We start from the raw sequence: 27176 nt of genomic DNA, 5'->3' as shown, positions 1-27176 counted from the left end.
GAGATTCAATAAACCATTTACATTGGGTGTATGACCATAGAAGGTTTTATTCATAAACAGAATAACAATTATTCTCTGACTTAAATGAATAACCGTATTGCAATAAACATGATCCAATCAAATTCATGCTCAACACGGACACCAAATAACATTTATTTAGGTTCAACACTAATCCCGAAGGTAGAGGGAGTATGCAATTGTGATCTTATCAACCTTGGAATCACTTCCAACACACATCGTCACCTCGCCTTCAACTAGTCTCTCTTCATTTTGTAATTCCTGTTTCGAGTTACTAATCTTAGCAACTGAACCGGTATCAAATACCCAGGGGCTACTATGAACCCTAGTAAAGTACACATCAATAACATGTATATCAAATATACCTTTGTTCACTTTGCCATCCTTCTTATCCGCCAAGTATTCAGGCAAGTTTCGCTTCTAGTGACCAGTCCATTTGCAGTAGAAGTACTCAGTCTCAGGCTTGGGTCCAGCTTTGGGTTTCTTCACGGGAGTGGCAACTTGCTTGCCATTCTTCTTGAAGTTCCCTCTCTTTCCCTTGCCCTTTTTCTTGAAACTAGTGGTCTTGTTAACCACCAACACTTGATGTTTTTTGTTGATTTCTACCATCGCCGATTTCAGCATCGCGAAGAGCTCGGGAATCATTTTCGTCATCCCTTGCATACTATATTTCATCACGAAGTTCTAGTAGCTTGGTGATAGTGACTAGAGAACTTTGTCAATCACTATCTTATCTGGAAGATTAACTCCCACTTGATTCAAGCGATTGTAGTACCCTGACATTCTGAGCACATGTTCACTGGTTGAGTTATTCTCCTTCATCTTGTAGGCAAATTATTTGTCAGAGGTCTCATACCTCTCGACACGGGCATGAGTCTGAAATACCAATTTCAACTCTTGGAACATATTATATGCTCCGTGGCATTCAAAACATTTTTGAAGTCCCGGTTCTAAGCTGTAAAGCATGGCACACTAAACTATCAAGTAGTCATCATACCGAGCTTGTCAAATGTTCATAACGTCTGCATCTGCTCCTGCAATAGGTCTGTCACCTAGTGGTGCATCAAGGACATAATTCTTCTCTGCAGCAATGAGGTTAATCCTCAAATCACGGACCTTGTCCGCATCATTGTTACTATCATCTTTCAACTTATTTTTCTCTAGGAACATATAAAAAATAAACTGGGAGCTACATCGCGAGCTATTGATCTACAACATAATTTGCAAATACTATCAGGACTAAGTTCATGATAAATTTAAGTTCAATTAATCATATTACTTAAGAACTCCCACTTAGATTGACATCCCTTGAGTCATCTAAATGATCACCTGATCCAAATCAACTAAACCATGTCCGACCATCACGTGAGATGGAGTAGTTTTCAATGGTGAACATCTCTATGTTGATCATATCTACTATATGATTCATGCTCGACCTTTCGGTCTCCAGTGTTCTGAGGCCATGTTTGTACATGCTAGGCTCGTCAAGTTTAACCTGGGTATTCCGCATGTGTAAAACTGTCTTGCACCCGTTGTATGTGAACGTAGAGCTCATCACACCCGATCATCACGTGGTGTCTCGGCACGGCGAACTGTCGCAACGGTGCATACTCAGGGAGAACACTTATACCTTCAAATTTTAGTAAGGGATCATCTTATAATGCTACCGTCGTACTAAGAAAAATAAGATGCATAAAAGATAAACATCACATGCAATCAAAATATGTGACATGATATGGCCATCATCATCTTGTGCCTTTGATCTCCATCTCCAAAGCACCATCATGATCTCCATCGTCACCGGCTTGACACCTTGATCTCCATCGTAGCGTCGTGGTCGTCTCGCCAACTATTGCTTGTACAACTATCGCTAACGCATAGTGATAAAGTAAAGCAATTACATGGCGTTTGCATTTCATACAATAAAGCGACAACCATAAGGCTCCTGCCAGTTGCCGATAACTTTTACAAAAACATGATCATCTCATACAATAACTTATATCATATCATGTATTGACCATATCACATCACAACATGCCCTGCAAAAACAAGTTAGACGTCCTCTACTTTGTTTTTGCAAGTTTGCGTGGCTGCTACGGGCTTCTAGTAAGAACCGTTCTTATGTATGCATCAAAACCACAATGGTGTTTCGTCAAGTTTTCTGTTTTAACCTTCAACAAGGACCGGTCGTAGTCAAATTCGATTGAACTAAAGTTGGAGAAATAGACACCCGCCAGCCATCTTTATGCAAAACTAGTTGCATGTCTGTCGGTGGAACCGGTCTCATGAACGTGGTCATGTAAGGTTGGTCCGGGCCGCTTCATCCAACAATACCGCCGAATCAAAATAAGACGTTGTTGGTAAGTAGTATGATTATCACCACCCACAACTCTTTGTGTTCAACTCGTGCATATCATCTACGCATAGACCTGGCTCGGATCTATTTTCCTACGCTCATGTTGCATGTCTGTCGGTGCCTCTGTTGGGGAACGTAGCATGCAATTTCAAAATTTTCCTACGCTCATGCAAGATCTATCTAGGAGATGCATAGCAACGAGAGGAGGAGAGTATGTCAACGCACCCTCGTAGATCGAAAGCGGAAGCGTTTGTTAACGCGGTTGATGTAGTCGAACTTCCTCTCGTTCCGACCGATCAAGCACCGAACGTACGACACCTCCGAGTTCTGCACACGTTCAGCTCGATGACATCCCTCAAACTCTTGATCCAGCAAAGTGTCGAGGGATAGTTCCGTCAGGACGACGGCGTGGTGACGGTGATGGTGAAGTGATCCGCGCAGGGCTTCGCCTAAGCACTACGTGAATATGACCGGAGGCGTAAACTATGGAGGGGGGCGCCGCACATGGCTAGGAATAGTTGATGTGTGTTCTAGGTGCCCCCTCCCCACGTATATAAAGGAGGGGGGAGGGAGCCAACCCTAGGCGTGCCCAAGTTGGAGGAATCCTACTTGGGCTCCTAGTTGGATTCACCCGACCTTTCCTTTTACCGGAGAAAGAGGGGAAGAGAGAGAGAGAGAGTGGGAGAAGGAAAGAGGGGGGCGCCGCCCCCTCCCTAATCCTATCCGGTCTCCTTTCTTGGGTGGGGGGGGGGAGCCACCCCTTCTGGGCTGGTGTGCCTCCCTCCTATGGCCCATATCTTCCCCCGGGGGATTCCGGTAACCCCCCCGGTACTCCTATATGTACCCGATACATTCCGGAACACTTCCGGTGTCGGAATACTGTCATCCAATATATCAATCTTTACCTCTCGACCATTTGTAGACTCCTCGTCATGTCCGTGATCTCATCCGGGACTCCGAACAACATTGGGTCACCAAATCACATAACTCATATAATACAAATCGTCATCGAACGTTAAGCGTGCGGACCCTACGGGTTCGAGAACTATGTAGACATGACCGAGACTCCTCTCTGGTCAATAACCAATAGCGGAACCTGGATGCTTATATTGGTTCCCACATATTCTACAAAGATGTTTATCGGTCGAACTGTAATGACAACATACGTTATTCCCTTTGTCATCGGTATGTTACTTGTCCGAGATTCGATCGTTGGTATCTTCATACCTAGTTCAATCTCGTTACCGGCAAGTCTCTTTACTCGTTCTGTAATACATCATCCCGCAACTAACTCATTAGTCACATTTCTTTCAAGACTTATTATGATGTGCATTACCGAGAGGGCCCAGAGATACCTCTCCGATACTCGGAGTGACAAATCCTAATCTCGATCTGTGCCAACCCAACAAACACCTTAGGAGATACCTGTAGAGCACCTTTATAATCACCCAGTTACGTTGACGTTTGATAGCACACAAGGTATTCCTCCGGTATCACTGAGTTGCATAATCTCATAGTCAAAGGAATATGTATAAGTCATGAAGAAAGCAATAGCAATAAAACTTAACGATCATTATGCTAAGCTAATGGATGGGTCTTGTCCATCACATCATTCTCCTAATGATGTGATCCCATTCATCAAATGACAACACATGTCTATGGTTTGGAAACATAACCATCTTTGATTAACGAGCTAGTCTAGTAGAGGCTTACTAGGGACACTGTGTTTTGTCTATGTATCCACACATGTATCAAGTTTTTGGTTAATACAATTCTAGCATGAATAATATACATTTATCATGATATAAGGAAATATAAAATAACAACTTTATTATTGCCTCTAGGGCATATTTCCTTCAAGCACAACCCACCAGGGCGCGCCTGGGCAGGTGGGTTGTGCCCACCTCGGTGGCCTCCCGCACCGCCTCTTTGCTCTATAAATACCGCAATATTCCAGAAACCCTAGGGGAGTCAACGAAAATCAATTCCAGCTGCCGCAAGTTCCAGAACCACCAGATCCAATCTACACACCATCACAGAGGGGTTCATCATCCTCATTGGTGCCTCTCCGATGATGCATGAGTAGTTCATTGTAGGCCTACAGGTCCGTAGTTAGTAGCAAGATGGCTTCCTCTCTCTCTTTTGATTCTCAATACAGTGGTCTCTTGGAGATCTATTTGATGTAACTCTTTCTGCGGTGTGTTTGTTGGGATCCGATGAACTTTGAGTTTATGATCAGATCTATGTTTTTATCCATGAAACATATTTGAGTCTTTCGATCTCTTATATGCATGATTACTTATAGCCTCGTATTTCTTCTTCGAATCTTTGGTTTAGTTAGGCCAACTAGATCGATTTTTCTTGCCATGGGAAGAGGTGCTTTGTGATGGGTTCGATCTTACGGTGCTTGATCCCACTGACAGAAGGGGAACTGACACGTATGTATCGTTGCCATTAAGGATAAGAAGATGGGGTCTATTTCTACATAAATAGATCTTGTCTACATCATGTCATCGTTCTTATTGCATTACTCCATTTTTCCATGAACTTAATACACTAGATGCATGCTGGATAGCGGTCGATGTGTGGAGTAATAGTAGTAGATGCAGGCTGGAGTCGGTCTACTAATCTTGGACGTGATGCCTATATAATGATCATTGCCTGGATATCATCATGATTATTTGAAGTTCTCTCAATTGCCCAACAGTAATTCGTTTACCCACCATATGCTATTTTTCTCGAGAGAAGCCACTAGTGAAATCTACGGCCCCCGGGTCTCTTCTTTATTATATTTGCCTTCGAGATCTATTTTTATTCACTTTTATTTCTAGATCTATTAATCCAAAAGCACAAAAATACTTTGCTGCACTTTATTTTATTCACGATCTATTTATTCAGTCTATTACAACTTTCTCCCGTCCACGTGCTAATTTCTGGCGCCGTTTCCTGAAAGGGACTGACAACTCCTTTAACACGCCGGGTTGCAAAGTATTTGTTCTTTGTGTGCAGGAGTTGTTAACGTGGTGTTGCGTGGTTCTCCTACTGGTTTGATAACCTTGGTCTCATCACTAAGGGAAATACCTACCATTGCTGTGCTACATCATCCCTTCCTCTTTGGGGAAATACCGACGTAGTTCAAGCTAACATCAAAAGGAATTTCTGGCGCCGTTGCCGGGGAGACATCATCAACATCTATCAGTTTCCTAATCACAAATCTCATCTCCTTGCAATTTACATTATTTTCCATTTGCCTCTTGTTTTCCTCTCCCCCACTTTACAAAAATTTGCTGTTTTATTCGCCTTCTTTCTTGTTTGCCTTTTTCTCGCCAGATCTCTTATTCGCTTGTGTTACCATGTGCCTTTTATTTGCTCGCATCTTCGCTTGCTAAAAATCTATTGATGTGGATCCTCATCCACTTGCTAATTTTTCATAAGATCCAATTATGATGAACCAATTGATAGTGAATTGAGTTCACTAGATTATCTTTATGATGTTTTGGTTGAGATTTATGAATCTGAAAATTGTGATAAAGTGTTAAACGAAGGAATTTATAAAGTGATTCATGATAGCTCCTTGAATGAAAAGCATTATTGCAATGATGTTATTATAAATTCCATTAATGTCAATTGTGTAGAGATATGCAAAACCCCAAGCTTGGGGATGCTTGTTTTGCCATGTCCACTACTTATTGCAATGATCATGATTGGGGTGACAATGACTCTTATGATTTTGAAATTTATTTAAACCTCATGATAAATATGCTTGCGATAATATTGAAAGTGGGCTTGGAGAGGTCATGACTTTATTTGATGATAATCCCACTATTTTGGAAGAGTGTCAACTTTTTATGCATGTGGATCATAAAGCGAATATTTTTTATGATAGCTATATTGTTGAATTTGAGTATGATCTTACATGTAATTATTACGAGAGAGGAAAATATGGTTGTAGAAATTCTCATATTACTAAATTACCTCTCGTTATGTTGAGATTGTCAATGTTTTATTCCTCTCCTTTGCATATGCTAGATATTTCTTATCTTGATAATTTGTTTGCTTATAAAATTCCTATGCATAGTAAGTATGTTAGATTTAAATGTGTTTCTCACATGTTTTATGATGCTCTCTTTGCGTTTCAATTATTATCTTTCCTGTGAGCATCAATAAAATTATGCCTAGCTAGGGGCGTAAAACGATAGCGCTCGTTGGGAGGCAACCCAACTTGTATCTTTTTTCTTTTTGGTTTTCTTGCTGTTTTAAATAAAATACCCAATTATGCCTCTGATTAGAAGTGTTTTTGTGGTTTAAATTAGTGTTTGTGCCAAGCAAAGCCTTTGGGATCATGTTGGGTGATAGTTGATTTGATCTTGTTGAAAAACAGAAACTTTTGCGCTTAGAAAAATAATATTCATAAATCACAGAAACGTGCTTTTGCTCTGAAGTTTTTACACAAGATTGATATACAAATTGCCCGCGCTGTCCTAATTTTTCAGAATTTTTGGAGTTACAGAAGTATACGAAGTTCCCTGATTTCTACAGACTGTTCTGTTTTTGAAAGATTATGTTTTCTTTGTGCTGTGTGCTTATTTTGATGATTCTATGGTTTCCTTTGAGGAGTTTTTGCCATAGAAAAGTTGGAATACAGTAGATATAATGGAAAAATAAAATATGAATGGGTTTGCAACAGTACTTATAGTAGTTAATTGTTTTCTTATACTAACGGATCTCACGAAGGTTTTGTTGAGTTTTCTGTGATTGAAGTTTTCAAGTTTTGGGTGAGATCGCGATGGATGAAGGAATAAGGATTAGCAAAAGGCTAAGCTTGGGGATTCCCGAGGCACCCCAAGATAATATTCAAGAAGTATCAAGCAACTAATCTTGGGGATGCCCCCGAGTGGCATCCCCTCTTTCTTCTAACAACCATCGGTATTTTACTTGGAACTATATTTTTATTCATCACATATTATGAGTTTTGCTTGGAGCGTCTTGTATGATATGAGTCTTTGCTTGTTTTTCTTTTTATTTCAAGTCATGAATCCTTGCTGGACACGCCAGTTTGAGAGAGCCAAAATTATGCTATGACTTGTTAGAATTGCTCCTATGCTTCACTTCAATTTTTTAGAGCCTTGGAATTGCTCTATTGCTTCACTTATATCTTTTTGAGCACGGTGTGCTTTGTTATCTTTGAAGAAATTCTCTCATGCTTCACTTAGATTAATTTGAGAGAAAGAAATATTTTGCTCATGTTCTTCACTTATATTTGTTTGATCTTATTAAAAGCAACATATAAAACTAGTCCCAAAGTGATAGATATCCAAGGAGGATATAATAAAAACTTTCATGAAGATCATTGGACAAAATAAACTTGATTCTTTATACTCCTTCCGTTCTAAATTACTCATTGTGGTTTTAGTTCAAATTTGAACTAAAACCACGACAAGTAATTTGGAACAGAGGGAGTAATAGTTTTGAGATATGATGATAGTGATATGTGAGTCATGTTGATGAATAATTATGCTTTAGTAAGAACATTGGTGTTAAGGTTTGTGATTCCCTATGCAAGCACGAAAGTCAATAGTTATGCAATGAAACTACATCCTACTTGTGGTGCATTATTCGGTGTTAGTTATGCTGAATGCTCGCTTATGAGTTTTTTCGTTTCTTGGTTCGATGTTTCTCAATCTTTTGCTAGCCTTGATTTGCACTAAGTATGATCACTACTTGTGCATCCAAAATCCTTTAAGCCAGTTTTTGCCACATGAGTCCACTATACCTACCTATATGCGGTATTCTTTTGCCGTTCTAAGCAAATTCGTATTTGCCATCTCTAATTTTTAGAATAAATTTCTCTTTTGTGTGCTTGTACCGCTCATGAAATGGTAGGGGGTGGCTGATATATTTCCATGCTAGATGTGTTATTCTCATGATGAGTGTTTATTCACTTGTCATTGCACAAGAGTACGACAAAGGTATTAGGGATGCCTAGTCCCGAAATGAAAAAATAAATTTACTTTATGTCATCAAATAATAAATTCCTTGGAAAGTGTTGGTATGGAAGACACCCATGGATATGGTTAGCCATGGAAAGTGAAAGTATGGTGGAAAAAGCAATAAACTTTATTTTCTGTTTGGGAACCGCCTATGATATATCTAGCATGGAAATTGGGAACTACTCGATCGTTTTCGTTGATAGGAAAAGCATGCCACCCAAAATGTTTTATCTCTACTTTTTTTCGCTTTGAGCTCTGGAACCTCTACAAATCCCTACTTCTGTAACATCCCAAATTTTCAATTTGGAATGTTATACATTAGATCATCATTGCATAGCATATTTTATTGCATTTTGGCAAATCCTCGAAATCCTAAGCAACTCAAGGACCCTAGGAGAGAGTTGGGGATTTTCCCGGTTTTCATATTTGATCTTTTTATCAAATAATGAAACGAGGATTTTTGGTTTTAATTATTTTTCTCTCCGAAAAATATTTCGTATTAAAATAAATAAGAGGAGAAAATATGACTTCTCCAAAATAATTGAAATATTGGAGGAAAATATTAAAATCAAATATTTGATTTTATTCGGATTTTATTTGCAATTTTAATTGCATTAAAAAATTGCACGTTTTCAAAAACTGCATTTTTGGCCCAAGAAAATGTTCATCTCGTTCTAATTATTTTAATTACACGGTGAAAATTTGTTTTGGCATTTTTGGTTTATTTATTTATTTTTCTACGATTTTTTTTTAGGTTTGGCGGAATTATAAAAAAAAATCCGCGAGCGCCCGACTGGGCCGAAGCCCACCTGAGCGGCCCAGCCCAGCCGCGCCTCCGTCTCCCTCCCGAGCACGGCAGCGCCGCCGCCCGAGTCCCGCACGACCCCGCCGCCCGCTGCCTTGCCCCCTCCCCCACGGCACCCCCTCCCCCTCCATATATACTCCCCCAGCCCCACCGCCCTCCCCCACCCCGCCCCGACCCGAAGCCGTCGCCGCCGAGAGGAGCGCCGGAGCCGAAGCCCGACGCCGCCGCGGGAAGCCGCCCGACGCCGCCGTTCCGCCGCCCCCTCGTCGCCCCTCGCCTGCCCGACGACGCCCGCACCCCGCCGCCCCTCGCCGCACGCCGGAGACCCCGCCGGAGTACCTCGCCGAGGTAACCGCAGCCGCCGCCGCCGTACCGTTTTTTTTAAAAAACCGCTTCGGTTTATTTTCGTAACCATAGATTTATATTTTTTAAATAGATCAGTTTATTTTTTTTGGTTTAGTTAGTTAGTGAATGTTCACCGATCCGTTCGTTTTAATGAACGTGTTCGCCGGTTAGTCGCAGTTAACGAACGTCCGTTCATTTAACTGTTCGTCAGTTTTCTTTTTCGTCGGATTTTCCGCGATTATTCCAGATCGCGATTTCTGATCAGATTTTCGTTCTGATTTATCTTTTAGCTCGTTTATCGGAATCAGGCGATTCAAGCGCCTAGAGTTTCATGTCGAAATTCTCTTTCCGTTTAACCTATTCAAACAAGTTTTTGCTACTGTAAAATTTGACTTAGATCCAGATTAGTAAACGAAGCTTGTTTCTTTTGCCGTTTGACTTTCGTTGCTTCGTTTGATTCGATTCTTTTGCAAACCGGAGTTCTTAAGTTGAACTTTCTTGTTAGATCTTTATTTGAGTTTTACCTGTGCATTAGATGAGTGCTTATTGTTTGCTTGTTTGTTTGCGATAGAGTACCCGGAGTGTGCCGCTTGCTACTTCGAATCTCTAAGTTTCACGGATCATCAGCAAGGCAAGTAACACTTTGATCATACCTCTTTTACTACCCAGTTTTATTGCATTAGACCAATCCTCAAACATTGCATGATTAGGATCTAATTAAATTGTGGGTATTGGGAAGTAGATGAGGTAGTACCTATTGCCCTGTTTATTATCAAACTTTGGGAGTTACTTCTACGTTTGCTCATATTGCTATGCTATGCTAGTAGACGTGGATTGGGTTTGAGTGTTATCATGAAAGATGTGAGATTGTTAATTAATGGTTAACCCTAAGGTGGCAACTAAAACTCACATCTGAGTGGATTGAGGTACCTGGGTATTCCAGGATTGCCTGTTTTCTTTTGGACCGCCACCCAGGTTCAAAGGGATCATGAGATTATTCATGCTAGAAACTTCCGTGTGCAGCCGCAAGCTATTATGGGCTCTAGGATAGTTGACTAAGTTGTGTGAACTCTTATAGTGGTAGACTAGCAGATGTAGGGGATGTAGGTTGGTATGGTCTATCACATCGTACGGTGCAAACACTTCAGAAAGACTGTGTCTCGGTCATCCGTTTCTCAAACATCATTTAGTATGAGAATCAAGCGGAGGCGATCGAGTCTTGTGGGGAAAAGTGCACAAACCTCTGCAGAATGTATAAACTAATCATGGTTAGCTATGTCCCCGGTTATGGACATCTTGAGTATCTAGTACTTGGATTATCATGTGAATCTCATCATCATGTTACTTTAATTAATTTTGTTGGGTTAATGATGATACTTAATTGGGATTGAGGATGCTGTCAACCATTCTCAATGTTTAACAACCACCATGATAGTTAAATAAACTTTATTCCTTTGCAGTAGGGAAAAATTGGCTTTTTGCAAAACTGTAACCATAGAGCCTTCTATCAGCCATATATGCATGTAGTATAGCATTATTATGTTCATTACTCTCTATGTGTTACATTGCCAGCATATTCCATGTGCTGACCCATTTTCGGGCTGCAACGTTTCATGTTGCAGACTTTTCAGACGACGAGTAAGGTGCCTTAGGTCGTGGTCTTATACTCAGTGATGCTGTTGGAGTTGATGGACTCACTTATCTTCCAAGTCTTCCGTTGTTATCGTTTTTAGATGGCCTTAAGCCATATTTGTCATACTTATTTCTCTCTTGAGATACTCGATGTAATAAGTGTGTGATTGCTACTCTGTTATAAATCCTCCATTTGTACTGTGCGTGTCAACATTACTGATCCAGGGATGACACTGGTGCACGGTAGATCAGACTGTTTGAGGTCTGGTCGCTACAAAGGTGGTATCAGAGCACACGCTGACAGTAGGACACGACCACTAAGCTTAAACCCTAGAACACTACTCTCTTCTCATTTCTGACTCCTCTCCACTTTCTAGTCTTTTAGGAATGGCGGATGCAAGGGACAAGTTCATGCAACCGGATGAAGATACACCTTTTGGACGACACTTGAAGGAAGTCACTAAGTACCTGAACATTGGAATACCAAGCTTCACCGGGACTTACAAAGCCACACTACTAGAAGAGGAGCGTTGGAAGATTCAAGTTCAAGTTCCAGGAAGGACGTTTACGCCAGTCACTGAGCCTATAGAGTTTTCCTTTGATGCACCAACCTGGAGTTTAGGGAAGAGCATGGCAGCCCACATCCCTATGGGATGCATTGGAGAAATCTACCAAAGGGAGCTTAAGGATACTATTTATCATATTTGTGGATGTCGAGATGAGCAATGGGAGATGATCAGCACCAAGAAGGATGGATCAATTGCAGCTTTCATCCAGGAGCAAAACCAACACATTCGTCGCCAGGAGAACCAGATGTGCGCAGACATGTTAGATCTGAAGAAGGCATTGACCAAGATCACGGAGTTGGAGGAAGAACTCAAGTCTACGCGCGATGGATATGAGGAGGAGATCGCCACGTTGTTGGAGAAGAATGACGACCTGATAAAGAAGATCGGAGTATTCATGGGAGACCCAGCACCAGGAGGAGAAGATGATGATTGCACTTGCCCGGATAACTACATCATCATCGACGACACCGACTCAGACCCCAGTGAAGATGACTTTGTTGATGAAGCTGGAGCAGATATCATGGAGTCTTCGACCGATCAAAATTTCTAGTAGACCACCATAATCAGTAGTAGTATTCCCCCATGTATATAGTATATTCCGAGCACTTTGTAACGATAGTTAGATCGATTGTATGCCTTGTTTGATTTGATTGAGTGATATTGATTGTGTTTGTCTCATGAGCATATGGGTAGTGTTTTCTATCTAGACCTCATTCTATTCTAAATTCTCATCTTTTCTAAACCTATCAGATGCCTCCGAGACGCGACACCGGATTTGTTTTCCCACCGGAGATCACTCAGTTGATTCAGCAGTAGAATGCCCTGATGCAAGTGTTAGTACAGAACCAAGGCAACAACAACAACAAGAACCCATCACCACCACCTGTTGATCACTTAGCCCGTTTCTTGAGGCTGAATCCCCTTGATATGTATGAATGGGATTTGTGGATAAGTATAAACTGCCAACCCAAGCCCTTAGGTCACCCATGTTAGTAACCTCGCCAGGAGCAGAGTATATGGCTAGTTTATGGTGTGATCGGTTACCATTAAGGATTGGTAACTACGTGTTTCCCTCAGACCTAATAGTATTGGAATCGCAAGGATTGGATGTGATATTAGGCATGGATTGGTTATCGAAGTATGGAGGGAACATTGAGTGCGCCAGTAAGTCGATTTTGCTTACCACCCCAGAAGGAAGAAGGATTAAGTATGTATCCCGGCATATGCCGAAGAGGACTCAGGTGAATTCCTTATCAGGAGTTGTACAGGAGGAAGTACCAGTGGTGAAGGATTACCCGGATGTATTTCCAGAAGAGTTGCCAGGCATGCCACCAGATAGAGACATTGAGTTTTTGATTGAGCTTTTGCCAGCCACAGGGCCAATATCTAAGAGACCGTACAGAATGCCCGCAAAAGATTTGGAGGAGATTAAGAAGCAGATTAAGGAGTTACTGGATAAAGGCTATATTCGCCCAAGTTCTTCACCTTGGGGATCACCCGTACTTCTAGTGGAGAAGAAAGATGGATCGTTGAGGATGGTTGTTGATTATCGTGGATTGAATGACGTGACCATCAAAAATAAGTACCCACTGCCGATGATCAATGATTTGTTTGACCGATTACAAGGAGCTAAGGTATTTTCCAAGATCGATCTACGATCAGGATACCATCAGTTGAAGATTCGAGAGCAGGATATACCTAAGACGGCTTTTACCACCAGGTATGGACTGTACGAGTATACCGTTATGTCATTTGGTCTGACTAATGCACCTGCCTATTTCATGAACCTGATGAACAAAGTGTTTATGGAGTTTTTGGATAAGTTCGTCGTAGTGTTCATTGATGACATTTTGGTTTATTCCAAGAATGAAGAGGAGCATAAAGAACATTTGCGTTTGGTACTTGAGAAGCTCAGAGAACATCAGTTATACGCCAAGTTCAGCAAATGTGAGTTTTGGTTGAAGGAAGTTGGATTCCTCGGACATGTTATATCCGGAGAAGGAATAGCAGTAGACCCCGCCAAAGTCGACACTGTGACAAACTGGGAATCACCCACATCAGTTGGATAGATCCGGAGTTTTCTTGGACTTGCAGGATACTACCGGAGGTTCATTGAGAATTTCTCGAGGATTGCTAAGCCCATGACAGAGCTGTTAAAGAAGGACACCAAATTCAATTGGACTGAGGAATGTGAAGCTAGTTTCCAAGAGTTGAAGAAACGTTTGGTTACATCACCAGTGCTGATTCTGCCAGATCAACGCAAGGATTGTGAAGTATATTGCGATGCTTCACGTCGAGGACTTGGAGGAGTGCTAATGCAGGAGGGAAGAGTTGTTTCATATGCTTCACGACAACTTAAACCCCATGAGAAGAATTATGCCACCCATGATTTGGAGTTAGCAGCTATAGTACATACGTTGAAGACATGGAGACATTTTCTCATCGGAAATCACTGTGAGGTGTACACGGATCACAAGAGTTTGAAGTACATTTTCACGCAGAAGGAGTTGAATCTCAGGCAAAGGAGATGGTTGGAGCTCATTAAGGATTATGATATGAGATTGCATTATCACACAGGGAAGGCTAACGTAGTAGCTGATGCGTTGAGCCGCAAGAGCCATGTTAACACCCTCATGACCGGAGAGTTACCGAAATTATTAGACGAGGATCTTCGCGAGCTATGTTTGGAGATAGTTCCAAGAGGCTATTTAGCAACATTGGAGATTCAGTCTTTCTTGATGGTAAAGATCAGAGCAGCTCAGAGGACAGACAAGGAGATTGACGAGATAAAGAAAAGGATGAGTAAAGGAAAAGCCAAGGGATTTCGTGAGGATGAGTACGATACCTTATGGTTTGAGGACCGCTTTTATGTGCCCAATGATCCAGAGATCAGGAAGTTGATCTTGCAAGAGGCCCATGATTCACCATATTCGATTCACCCAGGAAATACCAAGATGTATTTGGATTTGAAGGATACTTTCTGGTGGACCGGAATGAAGAAGGATATTGCGGAGTATGTAGCAGTTTGTGATGTATGTCAGAGAGTGAAGGCAGAGCATCAGAAGCCAGCAGGATTGCTACAGCCATTGCCGATACCCGAATGGAAATGGGATAAACTAGGCATGGATTTTATCACGGGACTGCCCAGGACTCGTTCAGGCTATGACTCAATATGGGTTGTAGTCGATCGTTTGACGAAAGTAGCTCATTTCATCCCAGTGAAGACCACTTACACCAGTGCTAAGTTGGCAAAGATATACATGACCAGGATCGTATGTCTGCATGGAGTTCCGAGGACCATTGTATCAGATAGAGGAACCCAGTTTACTTCGAAGTTTTGGAATCAGTTACATGAAACTTTGGGTACCAGGCTAGAGTTCAGTACAGCCTTTCACCCACAAACAGACGGACATACCGAGAGAGTCAATCAGATTTTGGAAGATATGCTGAGAGCTTGTGCGCTAGATTATGGATCTAGTTGGGACGACAATTTGCCGTATGCAGAATTCTCTTACAACAACAGTTATCAAACCAGTTTGAAGATGGCCCCTTTCGAAGCTTTATACGAAAGGAGGTGTAGAACACCATTGTTATGGGACGAAGTTGGAGACCGCCAGTGGTTTGGACCAGACTTGATTAAGGAATCAGAACAGAAAGTGAAGTTGATTCGCGATAGGCTCAAGGTAGCCCAGTCCAGGCAGAAGAGTTATGCGGATTCTAAACGCAAGGAGACAGTTTACGAAGTTGGAGACAGAGTTTACCTACGAGTATCACCACTTCGAGGAGTGAAGCGCTTTGGAGTTAAGGGAAAGTTAGCGCCACGTTTTGTAGGACCATACAAAGTTTTGGAGCGTATGGGAGAAGTTGCCTACAAGCTAGAATTGCCTGAAGGATTATCAGGAGTTCATGATGTATTTCACGTTTCCTAGTTGAAGAAGTGCCACGCAGATATGGCTGATATACCACTGAGAGATACGGTGCCATTGGAAGCGATTCAGCTGGATAGTGACTTGACCTATGAGGAGAAACTAGTTAAGATTCTTGAGTATGCCAGCCGAGTCACCCGCAGCAAGGTTATCAAGTTTTGCAAAGTTCAGTGGAGTCACCATACAGAGGACGAAGCCACCTGGGAGCGAGAGGAAGATCTACGGAAGGACCACTCTCACCTATTTTCTAGCCAACCCGAATCTCGAGGGCGAGATTCATCTTAAGGGGGTAGGTTTGTAACATCCCAAATTTTCAATTTGGAATGTTATACATTAGATCATCATTCCATAGCATATTTTATTGCATTTTGGCAAATCCTCGAAATCCTAAGCAACTCAAGGACCCTAGGAGAGAGTTGGGGATTTTCCCGGTTTTCATATTTGATCTTTTTATCAAATAATGAAACGAGGATTTTTGGTTTTAATTATTTTTCTCTCTGAAAAATATTTCGTAAAAAAATAAATGAGAGGAGAAAATATGACTTCTCCAAAATAATTGAAATATTCGAGGAAAAATATTAAAATCAAATATTTGATTTTATTCGGATTTTATTTGCAATTTTAATTGCATTAAAAAATTGCACGTTTTCAAAACTGCATTTTTGGGCCAAGAAAATGTTCATCTCATTCTAATTATTTTAATTAGATGGTGAAAATTTGTTTTGGCATTTTTGGTTATTTATTTATTTTTCTATGATTTTTTTAGGTTCGGCGAAATTATTTAAAACAAATCCGCGAGCGCCCGACTGGGCCGAAGCCCAGCCGAGCGGCCCAGCCCCGCCGCGCCTCCGTCTCCCTCCCGAGCACGGCAGCACCGCCGCCCGAGTCCCGCACGACCCCGCCGCCCGCCGCCTTGCCCCCTCCCCAACGGCACCCCCTCCCCCTCCATATATACTCCCCCAGCCCCGCCGCCCTCCCTCACCCCGCCCCGACCCGAAGCCGCCGCCGCCGAGAGGAGCGCCGGAGCTGAAGCCCGACGCCACCGCGGGAAGCCGCCCGACGCCGCCGTTCCGCCGCCCCCTCGTCGCCCCTCGCCTCCCCGACGACGCCCGCACCCCGCCGCCCCACGCCGCACCCCGGAGACCCCGCCGGAGCCCCGCCGGAGTACCTCGCCGAGGTAACCGCAGCCGCCGCCGCCATACCGGTTTTTTTAGCGTCGGTTTATTTTCGTAACCCTAGATTTATATATTTTTTAAATAGATCGGTTTATTTTTTTGGTTTAGTTAGTTAGTGAACGTTCACCGATCCGTTCGTTTTAATGAACGTGTTCGCCGGTTAGTCGCAGTTAACGAACGTCCGTTCATTTAACTGTTCGTCAGTTTTCTTTTTCGTCGGATTTTCCGCGATTATTCTAGATCGCGATTTCTGATGAGATTTTCGTTCTGATTTATCTTTTAGCTCGTTTATCGGAATCAGGCGCTTCAAGCGCCTAGAGTTTCGTATCGAAATTCTCTTTCCGTTTAACCTATTCAAACAAGTTTTTGCTACTGTAAAATTTGACTTAGATCCATATTAGTAAACGAAGCTTGTTTCTTTCCCCGTTTGACTTTCGTTGCTTCGTTTGATTCGATTCTTTTGCAAACCGGAGTTCTGAAGTTGAACTTTCTGGTTAGATCTTTATTTGAGTTTTACCTGTGCATTAGATGAGTGCTTATTGTTTGCTTGTTTGTTTGCGATAGAGTACCCGGAGTGCGCCGCTTGCTACTTCGAATCTCTAAGTTTCACGGATCATCAGCAAGGCAAGTAACACGTTGATCATACCTCTTTTACTACCCAGTTTTATTGCATTAGACCAATCCCCAAACATTGCATGATTAGGATCTAATTAAATTGTGGGTATTGGGAAGTAGATGAGGTAGTACCTATTGCCCTGTTTATTATCAAACTTTGGGAGTTACTTCTACGTTTGCTCATATTGCTATGCTATGCTAGTAGACGTGGATTGGGTTTGAGTGTTATCATGACAGATGTGAGATTGTTAATTAATGGTTAACCCTAAGGTGGCAACGAAAACTCACATCTGGGTAGATTGAGGTACCTGGGTATTCCAGGATTGCCTGTTTTCTTTTGGACCGCCACCCAGGTTTAAAGGGATCATGAGATTATTCATGCTAGAAACTTCCGTGTGCAGCCGCAAGCTATTATGGGCTCTAGCATAGTTGACTAAGTTGTGTGAACTCTTACAGTGGTAGACTAGCAGATGTAGGGGATGTAGGTTGGTACGGTCTATCACATCGTAAGGTGCAAACACTTCAGAAAGACTGTGTCTCGGTCATCCGTTTCTCAAACATCATGTAGTGCGAGAATCAAGCAGAGGCGATCGAGTCTTGTGGGGAAAAGTGCACAAACCTCTGCAGAGTGTATAAACTAATCATGGTTAGCCGTGTCCCCGGTTATGGACATCTTGAGTATCGAGTACTTGGATTATCATGTGAATCTCATCATCATGTTACTTTAATTAATTTTGTTGGGTTAATGATGATACTTAATTGGGATTGAGGATGCTGTCAACCATTCTCAATGTTTAACAACCACCATGATAGTTAAATAAACTTTATTCCTTTGGAGTAGGGAAAAATTGGCTTTTTGCAAAACTGTAACCATAGATCCTTCTATCAGCCATATATGCATGTAGTATAGCATTATTATGTTCATTACTCTCTATGTGTTACATTGCCAGCATATTCCATGTGCTGACCCGTTTTCGGGCTGCAACGTTTCATGTTGCAGACTTTTCAGACGACGAGTAAGGTGCCTTAGGTCGTGGTCTTATACTCAGTGATGCCGTTGGAGTTGATGGACTCACTTATCTTCCAAGTCTTCCGCTGTTATCGTTTTTAGATGGCCTTAAGCCATATTTGTCATACTTATTTCTCTCTTGAGATACTCGATTTAATAAATGTGTGATTGCTACTCTGTTATAAATCCTCCATTTGTACTGTGCGTGTCAGCATTACTGATCTAGGGATGACACTGGTGCATGGTAGATCAGACTGTTTGAGGTCTGGTCGCTACAACTTCCCTCCGCGAAGGGCCTTTCTATTTACTTTATGCAACTTTATTTTGACTTGAGTCTCCATATTCTCTTATAAAGTGCCAACTAAGGGGCACTATGATCGTACTTGAGCATTGGGTGTAGCTAATATGCGAGTGTGTTTCATGAATGGATCAATGATTGAGCATAATGGGCTAGGGATAACTTGCCTTAGTGTTGATACTTTGAAAGATGTGGTTGTTTGTTGATATGCTTGAGTATTAAAGTATTTATGTAAAAAATATACTATTGTTTTGAACGATATAAAAGTCCAAATGTCCATGCTACAAAGAAAACAATATGTGATGAACATATTAGGCAGCATTCCACATAAAAAATTCCGTTTTTATCATTTACCTACTCGAGGACGAGCAGGAATTAAGCTTGGGGATGCTGATACGTCTCCAACATATCTATAAATTTTTTATTGTTCCATGCTGTTATATTATCATTCTTGGACGTTTGACAATCATTTTATATCATCTTTTGGGCCTAACCTATCGACATACTGCCCAGTGCCAGTTGCTGTTTTTTGCTTGTTTTTCACATCACAGGAAATCAATATCATACGGAGTCCAAATGCAGAGAAACTTTTTGTGGATTTTTTCTGGACCAGAAGAGACCTGTTGGGCCAAGAAAGTACATGAGGGGAGCTCCGAAGGGAGCACAACCCACCAGGGCGCGCCCAGGTGGGTTGTGCCCACCTCGGTGGCCTCCCGCACCGCCTCTTTGCTCTATAAATACCCCAATATTTCAGAAACCCTAGGGGAGTCGACGAAAATTAATTCCAGCCAGCGCAAGTTCCAGAACCACCAGATCCAATCTAGACACCATCACGGAGGGGTTCATCATCCTCATTGGTGCCTCTTCGATGATGCGTGAGTAGTTCACTGTAGACCTACGGGTCCGTAGTTAGTAGCAAGATGGCTTCCTCTCTCTCTTTTGATTCTCAATACAATGGTCTCTTGGAGATCTATTTGATGTAACTCTTTTTGCGGGGTGTTTGTTGGGATCCGATGAACTTTGAGTTTATGATCAGATCTATGTTTTTATCCATGAAAGTTATTTGAGTCTTTTGATCTCTTATATGCAAGATTACTTATAGCCTCGTATTTCTTCTTTGAATCTTTGGTTTAGTTAGGCCAACTAGATCGATTTTTGTTGCCATGGAAGAGGTGCTTTGTGATGGGTTCGATCTTACGGTGCTTGGTCCCAGTGACAGAAGGGGAACCGACACGTATGTATCGTTGGCATTAAGCATAAAAATATGGGGCCTATTTCTACATAAATAGATCTTGTCTACATCATGTCATCGTTCTTATTGCATTAATCCGTTTTTGCATGAACTTAATACACTAAATGCATGCTATATAGCGGTCGATGTGTGGAGTAATAGTAGTAGATGCATGCAGGAGTCGGTCTACTAATCTTGGACGTAATGCCTATATAATGATCATTGCCTGGATATCGTCATGATTTTTTGAAGTTATATCAATTGCTCAACAGTAATTCGTTTACCCACTGTATGCTATTTTCTCGAGAGAAGCCACTAGTGAAATCTACGGCCCCCGGGTCTCTTCTTTATTATATTTGCCTTTGAGATCTATTTTTATTCGCTTTTATTTTCAGATCTATTAATCCAAAAATACAAAAATACCTTGCTGCAATTTTTATTTATTTATTTTATCTCTTGTTCCCGCGAGATTTATTTATCCAATCTACTACAATTTTACCTATCTTTTTACCCGTGAGGGATTGACAACCTCTCTCTTATGTCGGGTTGCAAGTATTTGTTCTTTGTGTACATGAGCTGTTTACGTGGTGTTGCGTGGTTCTCCTGCTGGTTCGATAACCTTGGTCTCATCACTGCGGGAAATACCTACCGTTGCTGTGCTGCATCATCCCTTCCTCTTTGGGGAAATTCCGACGTAGTTCAAGCCAACATCACCCGCATCGCTGTCGGGCTGCCTCCGGGCTCGCCGGAGCCGGAGGAGGACACAGAGCAGCAGACGGAGGAGGAGGAGGAGGAGGTGGTGGTGGGAGAGCCACTGTCGGAGCCGATGGAGGAGGCGGATCCGAAGAAGGATGAGGCGGAGCTGCCGGAGCAGCGCTTCAACATAGCAGAGGCGGAATTCACCTTTGCCCAAGCCACGGAGATGGCGGAGCAGCAGACCATCCTGGAGTCCATCCAGGATGAGGGCTACGTGGAGGCCAACCGGCAGTTTCTCTGGCAGGAGCATGCGGCGTCCAAACACGTCCATGGGCATTTGATGGGTCAAATTTGTCATATGCGGCTACCGCTTAGTAGGCCGACTTCAAAGGCTCTGAATCTTCCAAAGTGCCACAGGGCCGAATGTCAGCAAATTGCGTGTATGAAAGAAGTCCATGTTTGCCTCAAGAAATGAAAAAATATATGAAAGAAGTCCATTCGCTCATATTTCTTTTTGCACCCCTAATGTGGCTCAATGGACAAACGCCCCTTTGATATGGATTTGACTCTCAAATCTTTGGAACCAGGTAAATCCGCCCCTTGTGGTTTTTCCATGACTTAGGTGATTTTGGAGATGACATGGTTGACCGAGGTCGGATTGAACACATAACCTCTCTCTCTCTCGCTTGCTCACTCTCTCTTCACCGCCATCACCACCGAATGTTGTTTCTCTATGTTGTCGGACTCTACTTCTATACTAACACAAATTTGGGAGTGAAAATGGACATCTTTAAAAAAATGGACTACATTCTATACCATTTACAACTTTGCCCAATCTCCCAACGCCAAACAATTGGGAAAAGCCTATTTGGCGCTCGTCAAACTTTCAAATAATAGCACACACATCTACATGTAGAATGCATTTACTCCAACGAAAAATAGAATACACAAATGTTCTTCTTCATGGGCTCTCGGAACTCTAGTCTCCATGGCCACCTACTCGATTCATCCTAGCTTATTGCAAAATGCAACAAGCTGCTTGAACAACCAACATTTTTTAAACCTTGATAAATCAAAATGGAACAAGGCCAAAATGATCTTTTCCTGTTAGAATGAACCCTGTTTTTGCAACATAATGGCATTTTATTGATTAGCCCCCTCTCGACCATGAAAAACTTGGTGAGTTACCATGTCAAGATTAGGAGGGAAAATGTTAGACATAATCTTGACATGTGACTTGTGCGCGTGCATGTGTACACTGAAGGAAATATGCCCTAGAGGCAATAATAAAGTTATTATTTATTTCCTTACATCATGATAAATGTTTATTATTCATGCTAGAATTGTATTAACCGGAAACTTAGTACATGTGTGAATACATAGACAAAACAGAGTGTCCCTAGTATGCCTCTACTTGACTAGCTTGTTTAGCAAAGATGGTCATGTTTCCTGACTATAGACATGTGTTGTCATTTGATGAACGGGATCACATCATTAGGAGAATGATGTGATGGACAAGACCCATCCGTTAGCTTGGCATAAATGATCGTTTAGTTTTATTGCTACTTCTTTCTTCGTGACTTATACATGTTCCTCTGACTATGAGATTATGCAACTCCCGAATACCGGAGGAACACCTTGTGTGCTATCAAACGTCACAATGTAACTGGGTGATTATAAAGATGCTCTACAGGTGTCTCCGAAGGTGTTTGTTGGGTTGGCATAGATCAAGATTAGGATTTGTCATTCCGTGTTTCGGAGAGGTATCTTTGGGCCCTCTCGATAATTCACATCACTATAACCCTTGCAAGCAATGTGACTAATGAGTTAGTTGCGGGATGATGCATTACGGAACGAGTAAAGAGACTTGCCGGTAACGAGATTGAACTAGGTATGATGAAACCGATGATCGAATCTCGGGCAAGTAACATACCGATGACAAAGGGAACAACGTATGCTGCTATGCGGTTTGACCGATAAAGATCTTCGTGGAATATGTAGGAGCCAATATGAGTATCCAGGTTCCACTATTGGTTATTGACCAGAGATCTGTCTCGGTCATGTCTACATAGTTCTCGAACCCGTAGGGTCCGCACGCTTAACGTTCGATGACGATTTGTATTATGAGTTATCGGATTTGATGACCGAAGTTTGTTTGGAGTCCCGGATGAGATCACGGACATCACGAGGAGTCTCGAAATGGTCGAGAGGTAAAGATCGATATATTGGAAGGCTATATTCGGACATCGGAAAGGTTCCCAGTGATTCGGGTATTTTCCAGAGTACCGGGAGGTTACCGGAACCCCCCGGGAGAAGTTATGGGCCTTATGGGCTATAAGAGGGAAGCACACCAACCCACAAGGGGCTGGAGTGCCCCACTTTGGGCAGGAGGCCGATTAGGACTAGGAGAAGGCCCCCCCTTTCCTTCTCCTTCTCCCTTCCCCCTTTCCTACTCCGTGTGGGAGGTGGAATCCTACTAGGACTAGGGAGTCCTAATAGGACTCCACACCTTGGCGCGCCCCTAGGGCCGGCTACCTCTCCCTCTCCCTCCTTTATATACGGAGGCAAGGGGCACCCCTAGAACACACAAGTTGATCTTTTAGCCGTGTGCGGTGCCCCCTCCACAGTTACATGATAATCCCCAAGTGTAGGGAATCATCGTAGCAATTCCCAAAGGTGGAAGTGATAAGTATGGAGTGTCAAACCCACAAGGAGCTAAAGGTAAGATCAATATTCTCTCAAGTCCTATCTACTGCTGATACGACTCTACATACACCGAACGTTTGCTTCCAACTAGAAACGAGAAATAAAACTATGTTATGGGTATGAAGAGGATAACTTTGCATGATATCAGAGAGCTAAAATGTAAAAGTAGGTGCTGTTATCAAAAAGTTAGAATATATTACTAAATATTATAAATACCGAGTGTGTAATAATGATGGGTCGGTGTGCGGAATTGTCCTAGGCAATTGTTAACAAGATCGGTAATCACTATTGCAATTTCATATGAGGGAGAGGCATAAGCTAACATACTTTCTCTTCTTGGATCATATGCACTTATGATTGGAACTCTAGCAAGCATCCGCAACTACTAAAGATCATTAAGGTAAAACCCAACCATAGCATTAAAGCATCAAGTCCCCTTTGTCCCATATTCCATGACCCACTTATCCGTGTTTATGCTTCTGTCACTCAAGCAACGCAGACAATAAGTAAACCATGGACATATTGCAACACCCTACAGCGGGAATCCCTCACACTTGCGCGACACGGAGGGCACCATAGGACAGCACCAAAATAAAACATACAACTCATACCAATCTAGATCATCAATCAACCCAAAGACAAAGGATATCTACTCAGAACATCATAGGATGGCAACACATCATTGGATCATGATGTGTGGCATAAAGCACCATGTTCAAGTAGGGATTACAGCGGGGTGCGGGAGAGTGGACCGCGTAAAAGAGATGAGGATGATGGTGATGTTGATGAAGACAATCACCACGGCGATGATTCCCCTCCCGATGGCACTCCGGCGCCACCGAGAGAGAGGAGGAGAGGTTCTCCCCCTTGTCCTTCCTCCTCCATGGCCTCCCCCTAGATGGGGAGAGGTTCTCCCTCTGGTCCTTGGCCTTCATGGCGATGGTGGCCCCTCCGGGATACTCCTCCATGGCCTCCGGTGATGACGGCCCCCTCCGGCAGGGTGCAAGAGAGGGCCTAGACTGATTTCTCGTAGCTACAGGGGCTTGCGGCGGCGGAACTTCCGATCTAGGTTAATTTCTGGAGGTTTCTGTATTTATAGGAAAGGATGGCGTCGAGAACAAGTCAGGGGGCCCCACGGGTAGTCCATGAGGCACAGGGGCGCGCCCAGAGGGGGTGGGCGCGCCCCCTCCCTCGTGGGGCCCACGGGACTCCCCTCCGGTAGATTTTTGTTCGAGTATTTTTTACATTTTCCAGAAAAATTCTCCGTTGATTTTCATCGCATTCCAAGAACTTTTATTTCTGCACAAAAACAACACCATGGTAGTTCTGCTGAAAACAGCGTCAGTCCGGGTTAGTTCTAATCAAATCATACCAAAATCATATAAAACCAGTGTAAACATGGCATGAATACTTCATAAATTATAGATACGTTGGAGACGTATCAGCATCCCCAAGCTTAATTCCTGCTCGTCCTCGAGGAGATAAATGATAAAAGAAATAATTTATGAAGTGTGAATGCTAGCAAGTGCATAAGTTTGATCAATATAGTTCCAAACACTTTTTCTAGCATCATTATATATCATAACAGTAGCTCAACTCATAAAACTTCTCATGATCAAGTAACAAGCTATTCACATGTTAAATTATAGATCATAAACTTTCTTGAAAACTAACAAGCCGTGCTCTTAGTCATCAAACAACTGCAACTCATCTTATTTTCGGGAAGGGTCTATGTAAGAGCTTTGATTCAGCAAACTCCACATACTCAACTATCATTTAATCTTTCACAATTGCTGACACTCATGTCATATTTATGTGTTCAAAGTTTTAATCGGACACAGAGAAAGATAGGGTCTTATAGTTTCGCCTCCCAACCTTTTACCTCAAGGGTAATGTCAACAATAATAATTTATGAGAACCTACATCCAAGTGATATATATATCCGGATCGTTCCAACACAAAGTGCTTGCCAAAGGAAAAAGTGTAAAAAGGAAAGGTGATGATCACCACGACTCTTGTATAAGGGTAGAAGATAAAAGTAAAAGATAGGCCCTTCGCAGAGGGAAGCAGAGGTTGTCATGCGATTTTAAGGTTGGATGCACAAAATCTTAATGCAAAAGTACGTCACTTTATATATCCTCTTGTGATAGAGACCTTTATTATGCAGTCCGTCGCTTTTATTTCTTCCCTATCACAAGTTCGCATAAAGCTTATTTTCTTCGCACTAATAGATCATACATATTGAGAGAGCAATTTTTATTGCATGCACCGATGACAACTTACTTGAAGGATCTTACTCAATCCATAGGTAGGTATGGTGGACTCTCATGGAAAAACTGGTTTAAGGGATGTTTGGAAGCAGAAGTAGTATTTCTACTTGGTGCAAAGAATTTGGCTAGCATGAGAGGGAAAGGCAAGCTCAACATGTTGGATGATCCAAGACAATATAACGTTTCGGATATAGGAAAACATATCCCATTAAGTTGTCTTCCTTGTCCAACATCAACCTTTTAGCATGTCATATTTTAATGAGTGCTCACAATTACAAAAGATGTCCAAGATAGTGTATTTACATGTGAAATCTCTCTTCCTTCAATATTCTTTCATGAATTGTTCAAGTGACCAATTCTGCATTTGTTAACTTTCAATAAGTTTACTACCTATACTTATTATGTGTGAAGTCATTACTCCCCATGGTATAGGCATATGAAACATATATAAATTCAGATTTATGATATTCAATTCATTCAACCATTTACTCATAGGATATACGTGAAGCGCGTGAGTAAACGACAAACTACTCGAAAAAGATATAAGTGAAGAACACTGAGTAGTCAAATAATTAACTAGCCATGGGAGGATTCTTTTTCATTCAAGATTTCAGATCCAATGATTTTATTCAAACAACAAGTAAAATGGAAAATACGCTCCAAGAAAAACACATATCATGTGACGAATAAAAATATAGCTCCGAGTAAGGTATACCGATAGTTTTGAAGACGAAAGAGGGGATGCCTTCCGGGGCGTCCCCAAGCTTAGGCGCTTGAGTATTCCTTGAATATTACCTTGGGGTGCCTTGGGCATCCCCAAGCTTAGGGTCTTTCCACTCCTTATTCTCCTCATATCGATATCTCACCCAAAGCTTGAAAACTTCAACCACACAAAACTTAACGGAACTTCGTGAGATAGGTTAGTATGATAAAGAGTAAACCATTCACTTTGGTACTGTCAAATACAAGGTTCATAATTGTTCTCACACAATGCCTACTGTACCATATCATTTCTACAATTTATGTTGAGAAATATAAGCCATAGAAACTAAAAAACAAGCAAACTATTCAACAAAAACAGAATCTGTCAGAAACAGAACAGTCTGCAATGATCTGAACAACAACCATTCTTCTGCTACTCCAAAAATTATGAAATAAATTGTTGGACGTGAGGGATTTTTCTATTAATCTTCCTCAAAAAGAATCAACTCAAAAGCACTCTTCCGTAAAAAATGGCAGCTAATCCCGTGAGCGCAAAGTTTCTGTTTTTTACAACAAGATCACATTAACCTTCACCCAATTCTTCCCAAAGGTATTACTTGGCACTTTATTGAAACAAAAGCTATAAAATATGATTACTACAGTAGCTTAATCATGTAAACACACAAAAACAGTAAGGGTAAATATTGGGTTGTCTTCCAACAAGCGCTTTTCTTTAATGCCTTTTAGCTAGGCATGATGATTTCAATGATGCTCACATAAAAGATAAGAATTGAAACATAAAGAGAGCATCATGAAGAATATGACTATCATAT

General features: G+C 41.9%; 1 pseudogene; it reads left to right on the top strand.

The window, feature by feature from the left end:
- The first annotated feature begins 20795 nt into the window (after positions 1–20795).
- The window catches only part of LOC123076110 (uncharacterized), a 62021-nt pseudogene continuing 55640 nt past the window's right edge, over positions 20796–27176 (top strand).

The sequence above is a fragment of the Triticum aestivum genome, chromosome 3D (assembly GCF_018294505.1).
Source record: "Triticum aestivum cultivar Chinese Spring chromosome 3D, IWGSC CS RefSeq v2.1, whole genome shotgun sequence".
NCBI classification, from domain to species: domain Eukaryota; kingdom Viridiplantae; phylum Streptophyta; class Magnoliopsida; order Poales; family Poaceae; genus Triticum; species Triticum aestivum.
The sequence above is the reverse complement of the archived record's forward strand: the minus strand, read 5'-3'. Positions and strand labels throughout refer to the sequence as shown.